This window comes from Leuciscus leuciscus (genome assembly GCF_965113295.1).
Source record: "Leuciscus leuciscus genome assembly, chromosome: 8".
NCBI lineage: Eukaryota > Metazoa > Chordata > Actinopteri > Cypriniformes > Leuciscidae > Leuciscus > Leuciscus leuciscus.
In genome coordinates this window covers 41,558,180-41,579,621 of record NC_138732.1, presented here as the reverse complement: position 1 = coordinate 41,579,621, position 21,442 = coordinate 41,558,180, and the positions used below count along the sequence as shown (strand labels likewise).

Genomic DNA, 21,442 nt, shown 5'->3' with positions numbered 1-21,442 from the left:
TAAAATATTTTTTATATATATATAATTCAGAATGTAAAAAAAGAAGCAGGAATGAACTATATACATATCCTATATTGAATATTAACATCCAATAGTGTAAATCGCGGCAGCAGCTTCAGGTTGGTAATCCAAGGCATTGTTGTTTATCTTTACTTCCGGGGTTCTTCCCACCGGAGCCTCACTTTCGATTTCAAAATGGCGGCTGCGTGAAATCAGCGTATTGCAAAGTATTTTGGGTTGACTTTTCAAAATTTGTTAAATCAATCAAATCAAATCAAATCAAATTTATTTCAGGAATACATGGCCTCTCGGCCCATAGTTCCTCAATGTCACAATAGCATGACATACATACAATGCCAATCTCCATGCATGCATCGACTCACAAACCTGTGACATATCAATACAAACTTCACCGACAAGTGTGAGATCACCCAAATATTTCTTACACAGATCCATGTACAAAGAACAATCATACAAGAAATGCTTCTCGTCTTCAATCACAGGTATTAGTTACTCACTTAAAAATGTTGGGTTAAAAATAACCCAACGAATAACCCAACTATGTGGTGGTGTAGCACCTTCCCAACTGTGGGTTATTTTAACCCAATGCATTGGGTTAAACTCCAGTTGGGTTCAAATAACCCAACAGTTGAGTTAAATATTTCTTTTTATTTATTACCTTATTTTAATAAATAAAATGCACATTGTTTTCAAATAGATTTTTTTTTTATTTGAGTATAAACACAATAAATATGTTTTAAGTATTCAATTATGAATGTAATAAATATTAGTGAGCCTAGTATGTAAATATACACGTGTATAATAAATAGAACAAACAATTAACATAAAACATGCGTGCACATAAATTAAAAACGTACACAGATGTGCCTACACACACACACACACACACACACACACACACACACACACACACACACACACACACACACACACACACACACACACACACACACACACACACACACACACACACACAAAACCCTCTCTGTACATACAGTACACTATTTCAATATATATACTGTGCCATTAACCTTGACCCATGAGGGGATATAAACCTCACTGGAATGGGGAAAATCTATAATTAATTGTAGAATAGGTTAGGTTTGATTTGATTGGGCTTTAAAGGACAAGTTCGGTATTTTACACTTAAAGCCCTGTTTACAGATCGTTTCTGATGAAATAGAACGGTTAAGATAAAAATTTGGACACATGCTGCTGTCCCGAGAATTTTAGGTTTATTTCGCTTTCCCCCCACCTACAGAATGGCAGCCTATGGGCACTGGAACAATCCTTCCAAAAAACGCATTAAACTTTCGTTTACAAAGACGTGAAACTCACCGAGTGGTCAGGGGTGTTCACTGATATGCTCACACAAAAATCGCTGCAAAAGATGCTTTCCAACAGGTTTTATCGTAGTTTTTGTCAAACACACACACAAAAAAATTTTTTTTTTACATCAGCGTGATAAAAACTACAGTAAATGACAGAAACCACCTTCGGGAAAAAGATATTTGAAGTGTAATTAAATTGTTTAGTTGGTCTCAAGTCCCGTTGAATAACACGGGGAGGCGGGACTTATGACCTATACTAGGACCAGTCATATATATATGGTCATATATTTTGACCGAGGGAGCGAGTCTACTTCATATGTACACTTCAGGCACCTATATGTCCCACAATGCAGTACGATTGTGATGTCACCACAGATCTCGTCTAATCACCACCACAACAAACAACTCTATGATATATTAATTCTATATTTTTTTTATTTAAAACAACCCACTGTAACGGCCACCTTATGTTATAGTGTTCATGACATGAATGTTGTATATGCCTTTAACATGACACGTTATTGTATGCGTGCTGTTCAAGTGAGCGCATGCGCAGTGGGAAAAAGAGTATTGCTCGTGAGAGGAGAGAGATGACCGCTCTACCGACTGCTCCTTTAATTTACTGTGTTTACTTTCTACTCTTATTTGTAGCGTGTTTTCAGAGTGTTTTTTATGGAGGTATTTTTGGTGCAAAACTACTGAACGCCTGTGACAGTGGAATGTGTAGTTGTAGAGAATAGCCACACATGTGTATCAGTAAATTTGAAGTCACAGAGAGAAATGTTTTAAGAGTTGCAAACTTGTAGACTTTTTTTTATCTTCCACAAACACAACACAACAGTTACACCTTCTCAAATTCTTCATTGCAGGTGCACAAATCCTATTCTACAAATCACAAATTAAGAAACTCATACGCTCACATTTTTGCTACAGTTGCTGCAGTGAATATGGTGCAAAACGCATTTACACCCCGCATCAAGAAATGTGAAGTCACGGAGAAATTTTGCTCATCTGCAAATCAGTATGTGAATTCATCCAATGAGAGTTGCACACTTGTAGAATATTTTCTCACAAATGTCTTGTATATTTTTCTTGCACAAACACAAGTACATAACTACAGCTGCTTGAATCTGCTGCCACGAATCTCAAACACTGTTTTTCGCTTTCAAGTGACAAGTTTCGCGCGCTCTCCCTTTTGCACCAAGTGCACCGTGAAATGAGTATTGCTTTAATACATTCATGCTTGAGTTTGGTCTTAAATGATTTGGCTTATTTAAACGAACAAGAATTTAAGAACAATCACACCAGGATATATTATATATATTTTAAAAAGTGTTAGCCCACAGATACATTTATGAGGGTTTATTTAATTTATTGCAATCAACAAATGATAACAATTAGTAAAAGCCACAGTTTTAAAGCTTCGCAAAGTGCAATTTATACGGCGAGTTGAAGTTTGCTGTAGCTACTGTATATAGGCCTACACGAAGTGAATGCCAGCAATCATTCAGTCAGTGACGAATTAATAAAAACATTATGAATTTAACAAAACGATACACAATTGTAGTTTAAGTTCGCGCTGAAACTATATTTACCTTTTTTGAAATAATCCATTAAACCTGCTGAGAAACGAGGAGCGTGAACTAGAATGAGCAGTTCCACGCGCATGCCCGGGAAACTCATGAATATTCATGTAGGCTCCGCCCACTGCCTCTACAGATGCACAACTCACTTTTGCCCCACATTTCACGGTGCACTTGGTGCAAAAGGGAGAGCGCGCGAAACTTGTCACTTGAAAGCGAAAAACAGTGTTTGAGATTCGTCGCAGCAGATTCAAGCAGCTGTAGTTATGTACTTGTGTTTGTGCAAGAAAAATATACAAGACATTTGTGAGAAAATATTCTACAAGTGTGCAACTCTCATTGGATGAATTCACATACTGATTTGCAGATGAGCAAAATTTCTCCGTGACTTCACATTTCTTGATGCGGGGTGTAAATGCGTTTTGCACCATATTCACTGCAGCAACTGTAGCAAAAATGTGAGCGTATGAGTTTCTTAATTTGTAATTTGTAGAATAGGATTTGTGCACCTGCAATGAAGAATTTGAGAAGGTGTAACTGTTGTGTTGTGTTTGTGGAAGATAAAAAAAAGTCTACAAGTTTGCAACTCTTAAAACATTTCTCTCTGTGACTTCAAATTTACTGATACACATGTGTGGCTATTCTCTACAACTACAAATTCCACTGTCACAGGCGTTCAGTAGTTTTGCACCAAAAATACCTCCATAGTTTTTCCCCTGTTAATATTCGCTCTATGACATGTATGAGAGGAGTGCATTTAACTGAGAGGAATTATATAAAGACTCGTGGAACTACCGTCCGTTTGCGCTGTCTTTTCTATTCATCCTGGGCAGACTTAAAACTCTGACAGCGTTACACCACACACACCTATAAACATTTGGATGCTGCATTAAACAAATTCAAAAAAATAAATAAATAAATAAATCAACTCTTTAGTTGATTCCAAGTGATCAAGGGCTTAGGACGTTCCAATTCAGCCCATTGCAGTTTCCGCCAGTAGTGGGCACTCGTGCAATGTAAGCAATGACGTACATCCGAGTGAACGAGACGGAGGGAAGTTAGCGAGTGAAGTGCATGACAATTTTGGACTGGAACGCAGCCCTGGGGCCCGTTCTTCGTACGTCGCTAACTCAGTTAGCTGGATTTGATTGTTGACGATTTGGCATGATCTTGGATTGTTTGGTTCTTCGACGCTCATCCTGGACTTGCTGTCATAGCAACAGGTCCGTAAGCTTAAACCTGCTCGGGAGCAGGCTTATTTCATGTAAACAGGATTAGATCCCGGCTTCATAAGCGGAGCTGATACGGGAAGTCCAGCGCAGCGCGATAGTGCACTTTCTGAGATATATTTTTTTCTTGTGACTCGTGAGATTGTCGTTTACATTATTAATTTGTTGGAAACGCACATTATTTTCGACTTGTCGGAGTCGGGCTTTAACTACAGCACAAACTGTTTGCATTGCCCTAAGATTATTTGCGAGTGGCTCTTTCCTTTACACTATTGGAGATGCGGAGAACTTGATGGAAAGTGCTGTCTGTCGTGTCATTCGGAGTTTACCTGGCGCTTTTAGGTTTAAAAAACAGTTTTAGGTTTTTTTGTGGCATTTCCAAGCCACTTAAGACCCAATGTTGTAAAGCAGTTTTTTTTTTAAAGCAATTTTTTTTTTTTTTTTTTTGCCTATCATAATTTTTTATGAAGATCATGCAATCATGACCATGCCGATTACAGTATGTCACTCAGGCTTCACTAACGTGATTGGTACCATAGACTGCCATCAAGGCCTCAATGAAGGGGATTATGTGAACAGAAAGGTGTTTTATGACCCCATTCCCTGACCCAAACCAGTTACAATGCAGCTCTAGCCAGGACAAGGGCACACAATGAAATGAACTTTGGCTAACTAAAGGGAAGATTTCAGTGTCTGATAAGTCTGAGGGTTGCACACCTGACAGGGCCTGGGACACTGTTGCATGTGCCATATTACACAACATTGCCAAAAAAAAAAAAAACGTTTCATTAAATGTTTAATAAAAGACATATATGCTTAGTTCCTTGAGTTTTATTTAAATTGTTCTTTGTAAAGAAAAGCCAGTGTTCAAATGCCTGCAACAAGAGATATTAGACACATGCCTCATGCAACAAATAAAAAGGAAAAGTTGGCTATACACTGCCCACCTGTAGGCCTATGTCTCCTCTGTGCAGACTCTTCTGTAGGCCTTTCTGTAGATGTGGAATCCTGCAACTTATATTGCAGTCATAAAGCATACAAGTATAAATGAAGTAAAGTTATTTATGCACTTGCAGGTAGGCTAGTTCCTCCATATGACAGTTATCTGAGAGGGTTTATTCACTGTCCAGTGCAATGGAAACAAATGGACATTACAAAGTCTTATACTTTCTTTCCTTTGGAAAGTTAGAAAATGTCCACTTACTGCACATATTTCAGCCACCACTTTCTTGGGAACAGATACAAGTGTTGGTGTATTATGTAAAAGTGCACAAAAGAGGAAAACACAATGTCATTACAATGAACTCAGGAAAAATGTGATCAATAACTCATGGCAAAATATTTTTACATTAACATAAGTTTATCAGTTTTCACTTTCACAAGTCAAAGCAATTCATCATTACTCAAGATTTAACAGTTGAAATGACTATACGGCCTTAATTTAATGCAGCAAAAATTATTTTACAGTGTAGGCTACTAAGATCTTTTCTTTCTTTTTTCTCAGCCTTTTTCTTGGTTGCTTTTATAAACAGACAACCATTTATTTAGCAGTGCCTTTTATAAAAGAGACTATAATATAACTAAAAATTACCATTATGTAGAATATTTTTGTACTTCACTTTTATTTGTTCCCATGTTCTAGTGTGGTGACTCTGACATTACAATGAACAAAGTAATTATGCAATTATTCAAATACAAAAATATAGGCTAATAAGTGATAAAAACATCTAACATGGCCACATCTAACGGATTTAAATTGTCTGCTACTTTTTGCCAGCCCTCTCTCCTGGCTTTTGCAGACTTTGAGGTGTTCCCTGGCATTTTGCATTAAAACATAAAAATTCTGAATAAACTTTGACTATTAGTTCTTGCTCTGCTGAGGAGAAAAACCAGAGAATGCCTCTAATAGGAAGAGAATTGGCACTCTCTGCTTACTTCCGGTTTCTGGACTGGCTGCAGTAACACGTCTCTGTCCATGCGGGGGCGCTCGCAGGCGAGTGCAGAATGAATGGAGGTCTATGGCGAAAAACTCTCAAAATCCACTTTTCTCAGGATATAGCCTAATTTTTTGTCTAGTAATTTTAATATTGTATTCGAAAGGAGATGCAAAGAAATTACACATTGCTGGGTGTTAGATTTTTTAGAGTCACTTATTTGGTTTAAAAAGTCTTTTAAAATGTCAATGACGTCAGAATGCTGACGTCATTAGCAGAATGCTAGCGTGTTATGGGCAACAACAACTCAACCTGTAAGAAATCGAAAAAAAATAAGTACTCGTTCATTCAACTTTCGACCTATAACCCATGTTGAACTTGCAAAACCTACAATAAAATCTGAGATTTCTCAACGGCAATGGGGTGAAAGAGACACATTTAGCCGTCTAGCCCCATAGACTCTCATTCAGTCTGCACTCGCCCGCGATCACCTCCAGTGGAATTCTAATGGAACTGCAACCAAGATCGATACAATGGGGCTAATAGGAAGTGCCAAGGCTCTCCGTAGACGGGCTCTGGAAAAACTGAGTGCGCTCTTTGGCCACGCTGAGCAGCCAATAGCAGCGTTGCTGATCAATGTTTCTACTATCGATACATATCCCCTTTTCAACCAGCGCATGAACGCGCTATTATCTCAGATAACTCAATCCAGCGATACTAATCCTATCCGGCAAGTGTGTTCGAAGAACCGAGTTAGCCAGATCATGATTAGCACGATGATATCATCTTGGATGTGTCATTTGATCTCGGATGTAATAAACAACGTACGAAGAACGAGCCCCTGGACTCAAGACTCAAACTGAACTTGACGACGTAGATGTGACGTGAGCAACCCGTCTGTCTTCTAGTAGCTGTGCCAAGAGCTAAATCTAAATCATTCCCTTTCGAATCTTGCAGAGACGGAGAGCGTGAGTAGGAGCTGTCCATGAGCTTGGAGCAGGAGAAACTTTTGCTAAGTATTCTGATTAATTACTTTGTCATTTTGCCTCCACGTCCCCCTGATTGCCCGCGAGCTTCTCCTCCTGTCCATACGGTAATTCTCTACTGTGAGACAGAGAGTCGCGTGGTTATGACGCAATCGTTAGCCTATTTTTTACAAAAACTGCTTCTACGGGGCCATAACGTAAGCTACAAGGTAATGGAGCCTTTTATACATTTTCGTGTTTCTTTAGAAATAAATAATGGACAAATGGAGTCTTTAAACGCCTCAGATGTAATGTTATTCGCTGTCAAAGTGACGCCAAAATGAATGGGAGTCAATGGAATGCTAACAGCAGGTGATGGTCTGCTAATCAATGGCGGCGCCCGGGGAAACTTCAATATTTTATGAAACCCTGCCGCCCTGCTTGTGTGGCACGCTTGGTCCGAGCTGATAAACGGTCCGTGCAGCGTAAATACTGATTAATGTTACCTACTTTAGTTTATCGGTATACATTTATTAACGTAAGGTAATACAATTTCTAAACGGTTTTGCCAATCTTTCGGCTAACGTTTTAATGACGTTATTAATGCTAGCGAAAAAAAACAGGGATAGCTAACAACAATCGATCTGATCCGGAGAATGAAAAAAATGACAAAAGTGAACGATAACATAAAAAAAAACAGTTCTAAGATATATTTAACGTTTCAGTACACATTATTTCATGTTATAAAAGTTATAAACATCATAAAACGCGATTACCTACCTTTCACAATCAGGAGATGTCTGTTGACTGTCACTGACTGGACCGTTTATATTTGAACCATCGAAGCGCGAACGTATTTAACCCAACTGTTAGGTTATAACTAAAAATAAACCAACGTCATAAACAAATGACCCAATAAATGTTAAGATATTAAAGATATTTAAAAAATAACCCAACGTTTTTTTAGTTAATTACAGAGAGAATCTGTAATTATTGTAATCTATAGGTAGATGTACTGACACACAGGAGTGTTTTACAGAAGGATAACTAAACATTCTCAATACACTCCACTGGCTCAAAACCCCATATCTAAGATCCATAATACAATATGGGTGCAACCATGTGGTCAAACAAATACAACACTTGGTTACAGCTACTTTTATGCTTACAAACAAACCTTAATAAAGAAAGCATTGCCTTCTTACCTTGGTTTGCTAAGTGTTGTCGAGTTTTCCACCATGACGATGTTGGTGTAAATACGTGGATTTCAGTACAAAAAAACTCCTTGAGGAAATCTAAAAACTCTGTAAGACTCTGTCATGGTTTAAAACATTCAAGCTAATTTAATATTCTTTGTGGTTTTGTCTTGTAACTCTCATTATTGTCTACTATTGTCCATTACTGTTTTGTCTTGTTTTTATATTTGTTATTGTTGCATAATAAAAAATAAAAAAATTAAAAAATTCTGTCCAATCAAATGCTCTCTAGAATCTGAAGCTCTGCCCCCTACATTATAAAAACACTGAATCTGTAGCTTCCCAGGCACATGAATTATGTTCATACACATTGTAGATTCTTTTGAAAGTGGACAGGGGTCATCATAGGCTCTCTGATTGGTCTTTGGCCTCATACACAGCAGAATGTGATGCACTGTGTTGTGACACATTCCTCCCATGTAAAGCGACCTTGAGCGATGGAAAGGCGCTATATAAATAAAACTTCTTCTTCTTCCCATAACATCATTAAAGTTGTGTGTGACTTATGCCACACCAGAGCTTCTGTTGGCTCGGACCAGACGGGATAGCCTTCATTGCCCTCGTCCATCGATGAGTCTTGGGTGTCCAACACCTTGTCGCCGGTGTGTGTTCGTCCCTCCTCGGACACTGTTGGTAAATCCTCACCACTGCTGACCGGGAGCGACACACAAGCCTTGAGTTTCAGAGATACTCTGAGCCAGTCACCTCGCCATAACAATCTGGCCCTTGTCAAAGTCACTCAGATCTTTATTCCTGCCCATTACACTGACAAAGATTTGAGCATGACAGAACATTAATGTTGGATGTAAGCTCCCTTTGCGCTCTTTTTATTTATTCTGTTGTACAGCACAATGGCCACTACTGTTGTTTTTATGTGCTACATAAAGAAAATTTGATTTGATTTGATCATGACTGACCTGGGGCCTGTACCATGAAGCCGGTTTAGGTGGCTAGCCAGCTATGTTTCAGTTTAGTTTCCGCCAACCCTGGGTTTTAGGTACTATGAAAGTAGCTTGGCTTTAATCGGTGTTCGTTGCCATGGTATCTTACGCCGCACGGCTAACCTGCTCCGGGGCAGGTTATGTTCTGGATTCAAGATCTCAGACTGAAGTTTGACCAATCAGCTGAGAGCAAAGAAACATATAGGTGACGTAACTTATTCCAAGTGTCTGTTGCAATGACTTCACCTTTTCTTCCAAATCCTGTGACATCTCAGCGCAAATTGTTTGACGAGCACTTCTTAGAGAAAGAGTTTTTAGCCAGACAAAATCCCCTTGCCTTTCCTGATAGTTATTTGTATGAAAGATACAGATTTTCCGCGGAAGGAATGTCTTATCTTTGCGAACTTCTTGAGCCGCACATAAAGAATTTAACACGTCGAATTCATGCACTTACTGTAACGCAAATGGTGTTGCATTGCGTTTTTTTGCAAGTGGTACATACTTGCACCGCACGGTGATTGACTCACAGAAGCTATAGGGGAAACATATGTTTGTCGAACCATTCGTAAGGTGGTCCTCGCTCTGCAGGAGTACATGAATAGTTTCATTAATAGTGTTCCCCGGACAGTTATCGACCATGTCCATAAAAGAGGGCTTTTATAAAATTGCCGGTAAGATATATTGATAGGGTGACATCACATGAACAATTTTGTTTTCCACAAATTTCAGCAAATTTCACAAATGTACCATAATACCATGCAATAATACATGTTAAGAATTATTTTGAATCTTTTTTATTATTATTCTGTTAATCTTATGATAGGATTCCCTAGAGTCATTGCAACATGTATGCAGTCTATTGCTCCAATCTCCACTGCTCTAGGGAAACATGAGGCAGATTATGTTAATAGGAAGTCCTATCACAGCCTTAATGTTCAGGTAGAGATGATGTGAATATGTGAGATTATTTTCTGTGAGATTAATCTTTAAATTAATAACATTAACAGATATAACAATGATCTATTAAACATTTCATCTGCAGACGACTTGTGGTCATGAACGTATGATCACAAGTTTGGATGCCAAATGGCTTGACTCCAGTGCTTGTCTCACAAATTTTCCATGAGTCCGTGTTGTGTCAGCGCTTTGAAGAAAGCAAGTTAAATTTTGTACAGTACAAAACACTGCTAATTTGAACTGAGATAGAAAACCTACACAATAACCCCCTATCATGACCCTCAGAAAGGGCCACAGCACCGCTTCAATGTGGCCCTCAGTAAAACCAGAGTGAAGATCGAGATGACCTTTGGCCTCCTAAAGGCACATTTCAACTGTGTTCGGCGCTTAAGAGTCACCAGAGCGGGCATCACAGATAGTGGCTGCATGTGCCATTCTGCACAATACAGCCACCAGTAGAAAGGAGCGAGAAACACCAAAAAAACAGCTTCTCCCCGATGAGTGTGACCCGATCACACTTGACCACCCAGCTGGTGCAGATGTAGATGCAATCACCATACAATATTACACTTAATAAAAGCACATTGAAACTGCAGATAGGTCTCAAACTGTTTTATTGGTTTTGTGGAATGGGAGGGAGAAAGAGAGCAAGAGAAAGTTGCATTAATAAATATTCATACTAAAGTGTTACTTGGTTAAATAGGTTCACATACTGAGATCAGTTTTATCCAGCTGTTTGATCTCCAATTATTTTTTATTATTTTTATTTTTTTTAGCCTCCTCAGCTCACAGTCCATCTCCTTTAGTGTGCAGTCTAGTTCAAGTCTCCTTTAGTGTGCAGTCTAGTTCAAGTCTCCTTTAGTGTGCAGTCTAGTTCAAGTCTCCTTTAGTGTGCAGTCTAGTTCAAGTCTCCTTTAGTGTGCAGTCTAGTTCAAGACTCCTTTTGTACAGGGCCCTGACTGAGTCTGTTTCCACCTGAAACATAATTCCACCACAAACATGATCATTACAAGTTTCTGGAGGCTCATCAAATCACAAAAAGTTCCTTGACTTCCTACAAACACAGGACTGACTGTAATTTATGTCAAGGGTTTTAAATCCTTACCTTGTTCACATTTCTTCTGAAGCCCATTGGGGTAGAGGCCTCAGTTTCTGGGGCAGGTTGTGAAAAATCCTACAATAAAAGAGATGTAGAGTGTAAGGGCCAGTCCCTTTTTTATGCCACGCATTCAAATGTTTGCCATAATAAAAAGCCCAGTGCATTCACATCAGCAACTGTCTGAGAACACACAGACAGAGTGTCTTCATTTCCTCCACCCTAATAAATAAAAGACTGTGTATGTGTGCTGGCTTCAACAGCGACACTGTATTTCCCTCTAATGGAGAACATACAGTCAGCCATATTTAAAACTTTAAAAAAGTAGTAATGTATTGCACATACTTACTTGCTTAGAGGAGCCAGCACCAGGGTCAGATTGTACAGCACCTGTAATCACATCCATAATCGGCCGTCCCTTATTGCCTACTCAGAGCCAACTCCTCCGCCACAGTGTATTCTGGTTTACTGAATTTAACTCTTTATTTCTGTTTGCTGCAAACAAGTGTTTGTGATAAAATGTTCACAAAATTAATAAAAGGTTGAGGTAAATACTCACCACTTTGAATTATATTTTTATATTTTGTCTTTATCTGCTGCCAAGAACATTTGGAGTTGGGGTTGCATCTAAAAATCTAAAAATCAATGAATATTAATCTCTTACATACATGCACATTTTTATATATATTATAAAAATAGGCTATAGGCTATATTACACATATAGGCTACAGTACACATACATATATATACATAATTTTACATAAATATAGAACGTATTTGTTTAACTTACACATTAACAATCAGCAATCTTTCTCCAACAGTCTTCTCTTGCTTTGGCAGCAGAGACCGTATTGTTTCGAGCTTGAAATACATTCATCGTAATTCTGAATGATTATCTCTTGCTCCTCCGCGGAAAAATATATCGCTCTCGCTCTACCCGCGATTGGTTGTTCAGTGTCGACGTCACTCTTTTATGTGCACGCGTGCATGGAGTAATCATAGCTTGAAGATCAAAGCCTGAGTTGACAGAGAAAGTTGATGAGCTGCATCATGGTACCAATAAAGCCTGATTGCATCGGTTTGGTTTCGTCAACTCAAAACTAATCCTGTAACCTCGAGTTTGTTCAGCTACCTTCATGGTACAGGCCCCTGGATAAACACTCTGACAAATAAAGAGCAATAAATAAAACATGTGTAAGTATTTTGAGGTTGTTTATAATTAATAGATTTGTATTTTAATTGTTCTTTTGTGTTTTATTCAAAGTTTTACAGCATTATTTTTTCACATTTCAATGCATGTCCATTTTGAATACATGTGATCATAAACTCCTCCCTCTTACAACACTAACCAGGGGTGCGTTTCCCGAAAGCATCGTTAGCCAACTATGGTCGCAAGTTCCGTCGTTATCAGCATAGTTCAACGATTTGGTGTTTCCCGAAACCATCGTTCAAACGAACGTTCGCAAACATCATCTCAAACTTGTGTGGTTGGAACGACAGCTCTCGAGCTGTCGTTAGAAGCATAGTTTCTAGTTTACATTAGATGTAGACTGAATAAATCCTTATCTTTAGCAAAATAAGCAAGCTGACATTCAGTACAACCCGTGTTATTTATTTAGAATACATACAAATGTAATTTATGTCTTTTAGTTTGTCAAGAGATTTAAAGCACCGTTTTTGAAGACTGCGCATGTGCGAACGTGCTCTACTATGTAAGAACGAGCCAAATATTGAGTCTGGTAATAAAGCAAAATAACTGAGAAAAATTTGAAATGGTCTTCAGATGCCATGTCTGTAACTTATATGACAAAATCTAGCGTTAATTCGATCTCAAACAGATTAATTAAAATAAGTTATTAGTCCACCACGTGCGAGACGTCATAAACCAACGTGGTTGAACGATACTTTGCGACAGACGGTTTCGGGAAACAGTCGTGACTAGCTAGTTGATTTCTCCAACGATGCATCGTACTATGGTAGTTAAGCAGCGAGCTATATAGTTGTACGGGAAACGCACCCCAGGAAGAGACTGACTTGTTATTTCTCCTTTCTGTCACACCAACTTTTGTCTCACAAAAACAATAAAGAATAAGCAATCAATGGAGAACAAAGAGAAAAAACTTTACTTAAGGACTTTTGTGATGTTCATTTCTGAACAGACAGCAGATCTTTGATTCTCATTGTGATTCATTTTTGAAAACCGTCGTTCAGGAAGTGAAAGTAAAGTTTAGTTTGCGAGACTCAAACGGTGAAAATGGCTTCAGCAGCTGAAGATGATTATATTTGTCCTGTTTGCTATGAAATCTTCAAGGTTCCTGTTTTTCTGTCCTGTAGTCACAGTATTTGTAAAGAGTGTCTACAACAGTTCTGGAAAACTAAGGAAACTCAGGAGTGTCCTCTCTGCAGGAGGAGATCCTCAAGAGATGATCCTCCAGTTAATCTCACGTTAAAAAACTTGTGTGAGTCGTTCCTGAAGGAGAGAAATGAGAAACGTTCATCAGGATCTGAGGAGATCTGCAGTTTACACAGTGAGAAACTCAAACTCTTCTGTCTGGAGGACAAACAGCCGGTGTGTTTAGTGTGCAGAGACTCAGAGAAACACACCAATCACACATTCAGACCCATCAGTGAAGTGCTTTCATCTTACAAGGTAAGACAAATGTTTCTTGTTTCACATGTAAAGAACAGTAATTAGTCTGGATGTGTCACTGTTTAAGACCTTTTAACCAACTTCACACTGTTGAAAAAGTCCTATTTAAGTGTTTATTTGATTGAACAGGGCTGCAGTGATCAGGACTGGCGGTGTTTAGTCCAGCTGAACAACATTATAAATACAGTTTCATAGATTTGAGGAATTAGTAACTATGGGGCCAAATACATTATCACGCAGGCCCAGTTAGTATTGGATAACTTGTTTGCTTCAGTAAATAACAGTCATTTACAAACTGTACTTTGTGTTCACTCAGACTGCCTTTGTTTTATGGTAAGTTTTAATTTCTGAATCAATTTAGTATGAGATTTACACAAAAACAGAAGAAATCAGGGTGGGGGTGAATACTTTTGCACAGAATTGTATGATCATATCACTGTATTTTCTTCTCTTCACTGTAATCTGGTGTTTAATGTATTTTTGTTCAATTCTAGGAGGAGCTCAATACAGCACTGAAGCCCTTACAACAGAAACTTCAACACAATGAAAAGAAGAAAGGAGAGTTTGAGAAAACAGCTCAACTCATCAATGTGAGGAAACAGCATCAAGAGTAATTTTCATTACAGCTGGAGGATCACTTTATACCGTTATAAATTGAGATATTTAATATAATGGATTCCAGTTGATTATTTCTGTAAATGACGAGCAGCTTCTGCTTCTGGATCCGTTATATGTCGGGTATCGGAGATTTGTGTTGATTGAGATGATTGAAGTGAATGTGATTTGATTTCAGTCTCAAGCTGAGCACACAGAGCGTCAGATTAAAGAAGAGTTTGAGAAGCTTCATCAGTTTCTCAGAGACGAAGAAGAAGCTACAATCACTGCACTGAGAGAGGAAGAGGAGCAGAAGAAGCAGAGGATGAAGGAGAAGCTGGAGGAGATGAACACACACATCTCAGCTCTTTCACACACAATCAGAGACATGGAGGAGATGATGAAAGACAATGACGTCTCGTTTCTAAAGGTGACAAATCAATCTGGCTTCATTCTTAGTGCACAAAACAACTTGTATAGAGAGACTCATTGACAATGAGAGTGTTTGATAAGATATTAAAATGTTTTCAAACTCTATATTTTCCAGAACTTTAAGGCCTCAATGGAAAGGTAAGTGAGCTGCTCGTATCTCTTCTCTCAGTGGATCTGAACTCAAATTCACTGCAGTTCTGACTCCTGAATGTTCCTCAGAGTCCAGATCTCACAGCCGGATCCACGGATGAGTTCTGGAGCTTTGATTCATGTGTCGCGTTATCTGGGTAACCTGCCGTTCAGAGTCTGGAAGAAGATGCTGGAAACTGTCCAACACAGTGAGTCTCAGCAGATTTGACACCAGTGCAGAAGATAGTTCACATATAAACACACACAACATCAACATCTGATAGAAATATATTGATATATATATATATATATATATATATATATATATATATATATATATATATATATATATATAGATAGATAGATAGATAGATAGATAGATAGATTAAAAATTACTTGAACTGTATTTCAGAAAATCATCAGATCATACAGCGAACTCATAATGAAAAGTCTATTCCTCATGGTTTATGTTTATGTATTAGGATACAATAGTGTTTATTGAATACTGATATTAAACCTGAAGCCTCAATCCATTCTGACAGTAACTGAGAGACCATTGTTATGATTGCATGATTTATGATCTCTTTCAACAAAGTCTTTATATGTGTTTTACATTTACATTTCTAATACTTCATATTTCATCCTGTAATCTGATGTTATTCTCTTTGCAGCTCCGTTGACTCTGGATCCAAACACAGCAGGTCCTCGTCTCACACTCTCTGCTGATCTGACCAGTGTGTTGTTCAGTGATGGAGATAAAACACTTCCTGATAATCCAGAGAGGTTTGACAGGTGTGCATGTGTCCTGGGATCTGAGGGCTTTAACTCAGGAACACACTGCTGGGATGTGGAGGTTGGAGACAATACATGCTGGGGTCTTGGAATAACCACAGCAGCATCACACCAAAGGAAGGGACTGGATTTCTTGAACTCTAATGTCTGGTGTGTGCGGTACATGAACAGCAAATACAGCTCAGAATCCCCAGAGCAACCCTACACTGTCTTCACTGTTAAACAGAAGCTTCAGCGTGTGAGAGTTCAGCTGGACTATGACAGAGGAACAGTGTCATTCTCTGATCCTGTAACTAAAGACTGTCTGTGCAGATTCAGGACATCCTTCACAGAGACTGTCTTTCCATTCTTATATAATGGCAGCACAACTTCTCCTCTGAGGATCTTACCAGTTAAACTGTTTATTACAGCAGAAAATCACAGTTAAATCTGCTTCTGCTTCTAGATTAATACAGTTTTGTAAATGATGCTTCAATAATAACACTGTAATCAAAGGGTCTCATTGATCAATCACACTTCAATGTAAAGTTTAGAACCAAATTAACCCTTGTGTTTCCTTAAGGACATGTTTGTCTCTTTCAGTGGTTTTTTTATATATGTTTTTCCTGTGTTAATGCCACTGCATCAATTTTGGCATAAGTGTGTATTTTTATTTGAATTTGAATTTTCTTCTTTCCACATTGTTCACAAAATATTTACACTCAGGACCTTAAGGACAAAACTTTCCACATTGAAACTGGCAATTTCTTTTATCTCAGGGCCATTTGACTATAAAATGATGCAGTCTTTGTTAACAGACTTTTGTTCTGTTGGCCTTTTCTTTTTTAAATAAATCTTTTTTTTTTTTACAAGATGGTGCCGTTTTCTCAAGTTTGGCTTATAAAGCGAATACTCACTTTTTTACTTTTTTCTGCTTCTGCATATTAGAGTCAGTTGGATAAATTATTGTGTAATAATTGTGTTTGTGTTGCTGTGAGGTTTGTGTATATGTACTAAAAATTGCATTTGTGCATGTAATAGTTGATAAAGAAAAATAATTGTATTGTAAATCCCAAAGTAATTATTATTATTATAAATTCAGTAACCATTAAACAACCCTAAAACCGTATTCTGGACAAATGTGTGCAACATCATTTTGATTTATTAAAAAAAATACTTCCCTTGATCTGAGCGGTACAAGACTTGGCTACTTTTCCTAAGTTTGCCTCCTGAACACACACCATTTTTTTTTGACTCAATTCTACAATGTTAAGTGGGTGAAAAAAACCCCCCTCCTTAATCTTGTATTTGGGTCAAAAATGGGCACCCATAGAAATGAATCGGAAAAACTGTAATTTAGAGCAGCATTCTTGTTTTTTTTGTAAAAATAAATCAATAGATCCAATACAATGCATATCTAACATACACACAAATGAAGGGCTGATCCTGTACAACATTCTCATCATGGCAAAAACTCACATTCATACACACACACACACACACAATGCATTCAATGAGCCTATGATAGAGCTGGGCTTATATATATATCTAAACTCACACATACAAAAACAAATAATTGAATGAGCCAATGTCTGACCATGTTTTTTTGTATCCAATCATTCACCTGGCTCATCACCCTCTCTCTCTCTCTCTCTCTCTCTCTCTCTCTCTCTCTCTCTCTCTCTCTCTCTCTCACACACACACACACACACACACACACACACACACACACACACACACACACACACACACACACACACACACACACACACACACACACACACACACACACACACACACACACACACACACAAACAATGCATTCAATGAGCCTATGATAGAGCTGGGCTTATATATATATATATATAAACTCACACATACAAAAACAAATAATTGAATGAGCCAATGTCTGACCATGTTTTTTTGTATCCAATCATCCACCTGGCTCATCACCCTCTCTCTCTCTCTCTCTCTCTCTCTCTCTCTCTCTCTCTCACACACACACACACACAAACAATGCATTCAATGAGCCTATGACAGAGCTGGGCTTTTTTTTTTTTTTTTTTTTGTCACTTATTTAGTTATTTTATGTATGTTCTTACCTGTTTGGTACTAATTAGTTATTTAAATTTGATGTTTTGTGTTTGAAATAAATGATAAATGATCTACGACTTTGTCTTCCTTTCATATTTCATATTACATTTCATATTTATCTAAGCATATTTTGGCATCTTTGTATAGTCTCACCTAACACAGATATATATTTTTTTAAATTACAATTTTAACTTGTAATAGTCAAAAACGTAAGAGGTCAAATTAATTTTATACAGTGGTTCATAGAGTTCAGCCTATATATGCAGCCATTAAGTACTATAGCCATCTAGTGGCTATTGATGATATTGTTTTTTGTTAATTTAAAATACCAAAATCAGACACCAGGTGACAGCAAAGTCACTTCATCTTTAGGTTTTAGCTCTAAGAACTTGTTGGAATGATATTTTAATGTAGTTAAAAAAATATAAAAAATAAAACATAAAAATAAGCATAATTTACATAGAAAATGTGGTACTTTTTGAAGTAAATAAATTCTAAAATACCCCCAAAATAAAAAAAAAACACACCATAAATGGATAGACAAAATTTTATCGAAGACCGTGATATAAAATTTATAAAAAATAAAAAATAGGATCACACCTGAGTCCTCTGTGCCCACATTTGTCCACAATTACAGGATTAAGGGCTATAAAGTGAATACGGTTTTTAAACAAGTCATACAATAATCAAAGTATGTTTAAATTCATGTTCACAATATGTAAGACAAGATAAAGTATTGACACATTTTAGTAATCTTCTTGCCAGTGAAATCCTCATATGTTCATATGTATATTATCCTATAACTCGAGCTCTGAAACATATGAATGCACTGAGGCAGAAGCTGTTTATATATTCATGCATAATGATTGAAGGAATAACAAGACAATTTTTTTATGCATAATATACTATACTTAATACTATATATATAAGCACCACACCAGATGCAAAATGATGCACTTCAATGGATTTGAAGATTCTGTCAATGAGTCTGTCATTTTTTCCAGCCATTTTTAGGAAAACCGTAAGTCTGATCATTTATAAAAGATAAAGCAACCTGAGTCAGAACAGTGTGAAGGTCTGAGCCTAATTTGGTTGTTAGGAGTTACAATTGGAACATTTAGCCTCAGATTAATAATAATTAATTTCTCAAGCCAACATCATTAGTAATTTTTAATTAATAAGTATAATTAATAAAACATAATTTTTAGTTAATAAGTCAAACAGAACAGACAATAAGAATAAACTGTTTGCCAATGAAATGAAGATGATCAGATGCTGCAGAAGATCAGACACACACTTACAGTTTTTCATCTACAACATTTATTGGTATTTTTATAAACTCTTGATGGGACACAAATGTCTGAATCACATATTTAATGTTTGTAGTTGAGGCTGTTAAATAAAAATTAAACTAATATCAGCACTGACAGTGACCAGAGGAAAATGTCTGATGTGTTTGATCACAAAGTGTCATAATTCATAATAATCTGTGTTGGGTTCACTCTTGATGATGATATGAAGATCAGAATAAAAGCATCTGTTGATTGTGTCTCATCAGCTCCTGTGATTCTGGATCCAAACACGGCTCATCCATGTCTCGTCCTGTCTGATGATCTGACCAGTGTGAGAAACAGCGGATACTATCAACCTGTTCCTGATAATCCAGAGAGATTTGACAGTTATGAGTGTGTTCTGGGTTCAGAGGGGTTTAACTCAGGAACACACTGCTGGGATGTGGAGGTTAAAGAGTGTTTAGAATGGAAAATTGGAGTAACTACAGCATTAAACCAGAGGAAGGGACGTGATTTCTTCAACAGTGATGTTTGGTGTGTGGATTATGGATGTGTTATTGAGTCTGGATTTCGTGTTGAACAGAAGCTTGATCGTGTGAGAGTGTATCTGGACTATAACAGAGGAAGGGTGTCAGTCTCTGATCCTGTAACTAACACACATCTACACACATTCACAACCACCTTCACTCACACACTCTTTCCATTCTTCTTGAGTTTAGACTCTCTGAGGATCTTACCGGTCAATAGTCAGTAAACGTTACTCCTGTAGATCTGGATCTTCCTGCTTTCACCATGTTTCCAATATTTAATCCAGATCACATGAGTCGGTGTTTCCCGAAACCATCGTTCTAACGAACATTCTCAAACAGCATCACAGAGTTGTGTGTGTGTAACGACAGATCTCGACCTGTGGTTAGAAGCAGAGTTTCTAGTTTACATGACATGTGGACTCAATACATCCTTATCCTGAGCAAAATAAGCAAGCTGGCATTCAGTACAACCTGTGTCTTTTATTTATAATACATACAAATGTCAGTTACGTCTTTTAGTTTGTCAAGAGATTTTTGATGTGTCTGTCTTTGTCCTATAAAACCTGATGTATTATTTTGCTTGGGTGAGATTCTCTGAGAATTGCTCGAGTACTCTCCCGGCCGTAAATAAAGAACTCAAAGGACATTTGCTGAAGTCTGTCTGTCAATTTCTGCTGCGCAGCAGGTGAGTTAGATTAAAGAGGTAGACTACGTTAGGGAATGTCGATTGGAGACAACCCAGATAGTTAAGTTTAGGGAAAAATTTACGACAGTAGCAGCGAATTACGTCGTTGATGTAGTTTGATCCGTATATGAGGGTGGAAGAGTAATATGTACATCATGTAGAGACTGATGGAAAACTAATGGGGCTTTCGGTTTTAAAGACTAATTTGTCCTTCTTTAATACAAGAAAAACGAGTCCTACTTTTGTGATCATTAGTTGAATCTGGTGTCATTAGATTTTGAGATATATAGATAACCTCAGCATTGATCTTCTGTCATCGGCTTTAGAGAATCAGTCCATCACAGTATTTCAGTATTAGAGCAATGTTGGGGAAATTAACTAATAAGTCTTAAGAGTTTAGTAGTAGAGCTCTGTCTGCTATTGTAGCTCATCTGTGGTTGTTTCTTTGCTCTTAGTTGATTCACTACAAGAAAGCTAGAACTAACTGTGATCTACAGTCTATGGAAGTAAAGTAATGCCAAATGTTTTTTAAACAAAAAAGCTTGTTGAATTGCACTAATTGAAACAAATATGCACTGCAATAACCGTGCTTGCATTTTAATGCATTGTATTTTTAGGCATTTATGGGCTGAAATTCAACATGGTTGTAGGTTATTTTTAAGATGTGAATATTTCAATTTAAAACATTTTACAAACATTTTCATTATTAAAAATTCAATAATCCATATTACCTTTCAGATTTTACTTCCAAAATGTTCATTCTGTTTAAAAATACAACCTATAATATTCGACAGGCAATTTTAGGTCCATTTAATTTCGCTTTGCAAATTCAGTGTTTCAAATTTGACAGAAAATTCAACATTTCACATCCGGGAACTGCAGGAATATCAATAGATTGCCGATGCGTCTCAATCAGCTCCCTAACTTCCCTAGGCGGTGAATCAGTATATTG

General features: G+C 37.4%; 3 long non-coding RNA genes and 1 pseudogene across 4 annotated transcripts in view; 1 reads left to right on the top strand and 3 right to left on the bottom strand.

Moving 5' to 3' along the window:
- LOC309505166 overlaps positions 1–21,442 on the bottom strand; it is a 172,453-nt gene that overhangs the window by 59,215 nt on the left and 91,796 nt on the right. Inside the window, exon 2 of the long non-coding RNA XR_014208345.1 lies at positions 12,663–13,346. This is a non-coding gene — a long non-coding RNA (uncharacterized lncRNA). The remainder of the gene's footprint in view (positions 1–12,662; positions 13,347–21,442) is intronic.
- On the bottom strand, positions 4,396–5,284 carry LOC309505171. The gene is made up of 2 exons (XR_014208349.1): positions 5,180–5,284; positions 4,396–5,144 (listed from the first exon to the last, which is right to left on the bottom strand). It is a non-coding gene; the product is annotated as an uncharacterized lncRNA (long non-coding RNA).
- On the bottom strand, positions 11,049–12,178 carry LOC309505106. Its single transcript, XR_014208276.1, has 4 exons — positions 12,104–12,178; positions 11,663–11,940; positions 11,323–11,391; positions 11,049–11,192 (listed from the first exon to the last, which is right to left on the bottom strand). It is a non-coding gene; the product is annotated as an uncharacterized lncRNA (long non-coding RNA).
- LOC309505099 (E3 ubiquitin-protein ligase TRIM35-like) lies at positions 13,354–20,321 on the top strand (annotated as a pseudogene). Its single transcript, XR_014211817.1, has 6 exons — positions 13,354–13,963; positions 14,458–14,553; positions 14,757–14,987; positions 15,105–15,127; positions 15,209–15,327; positions 19,542–20,321. The product of XR_014211817.1 is annotated as an E3 ubiquitin-protein ligase TRIM35-like (transcript).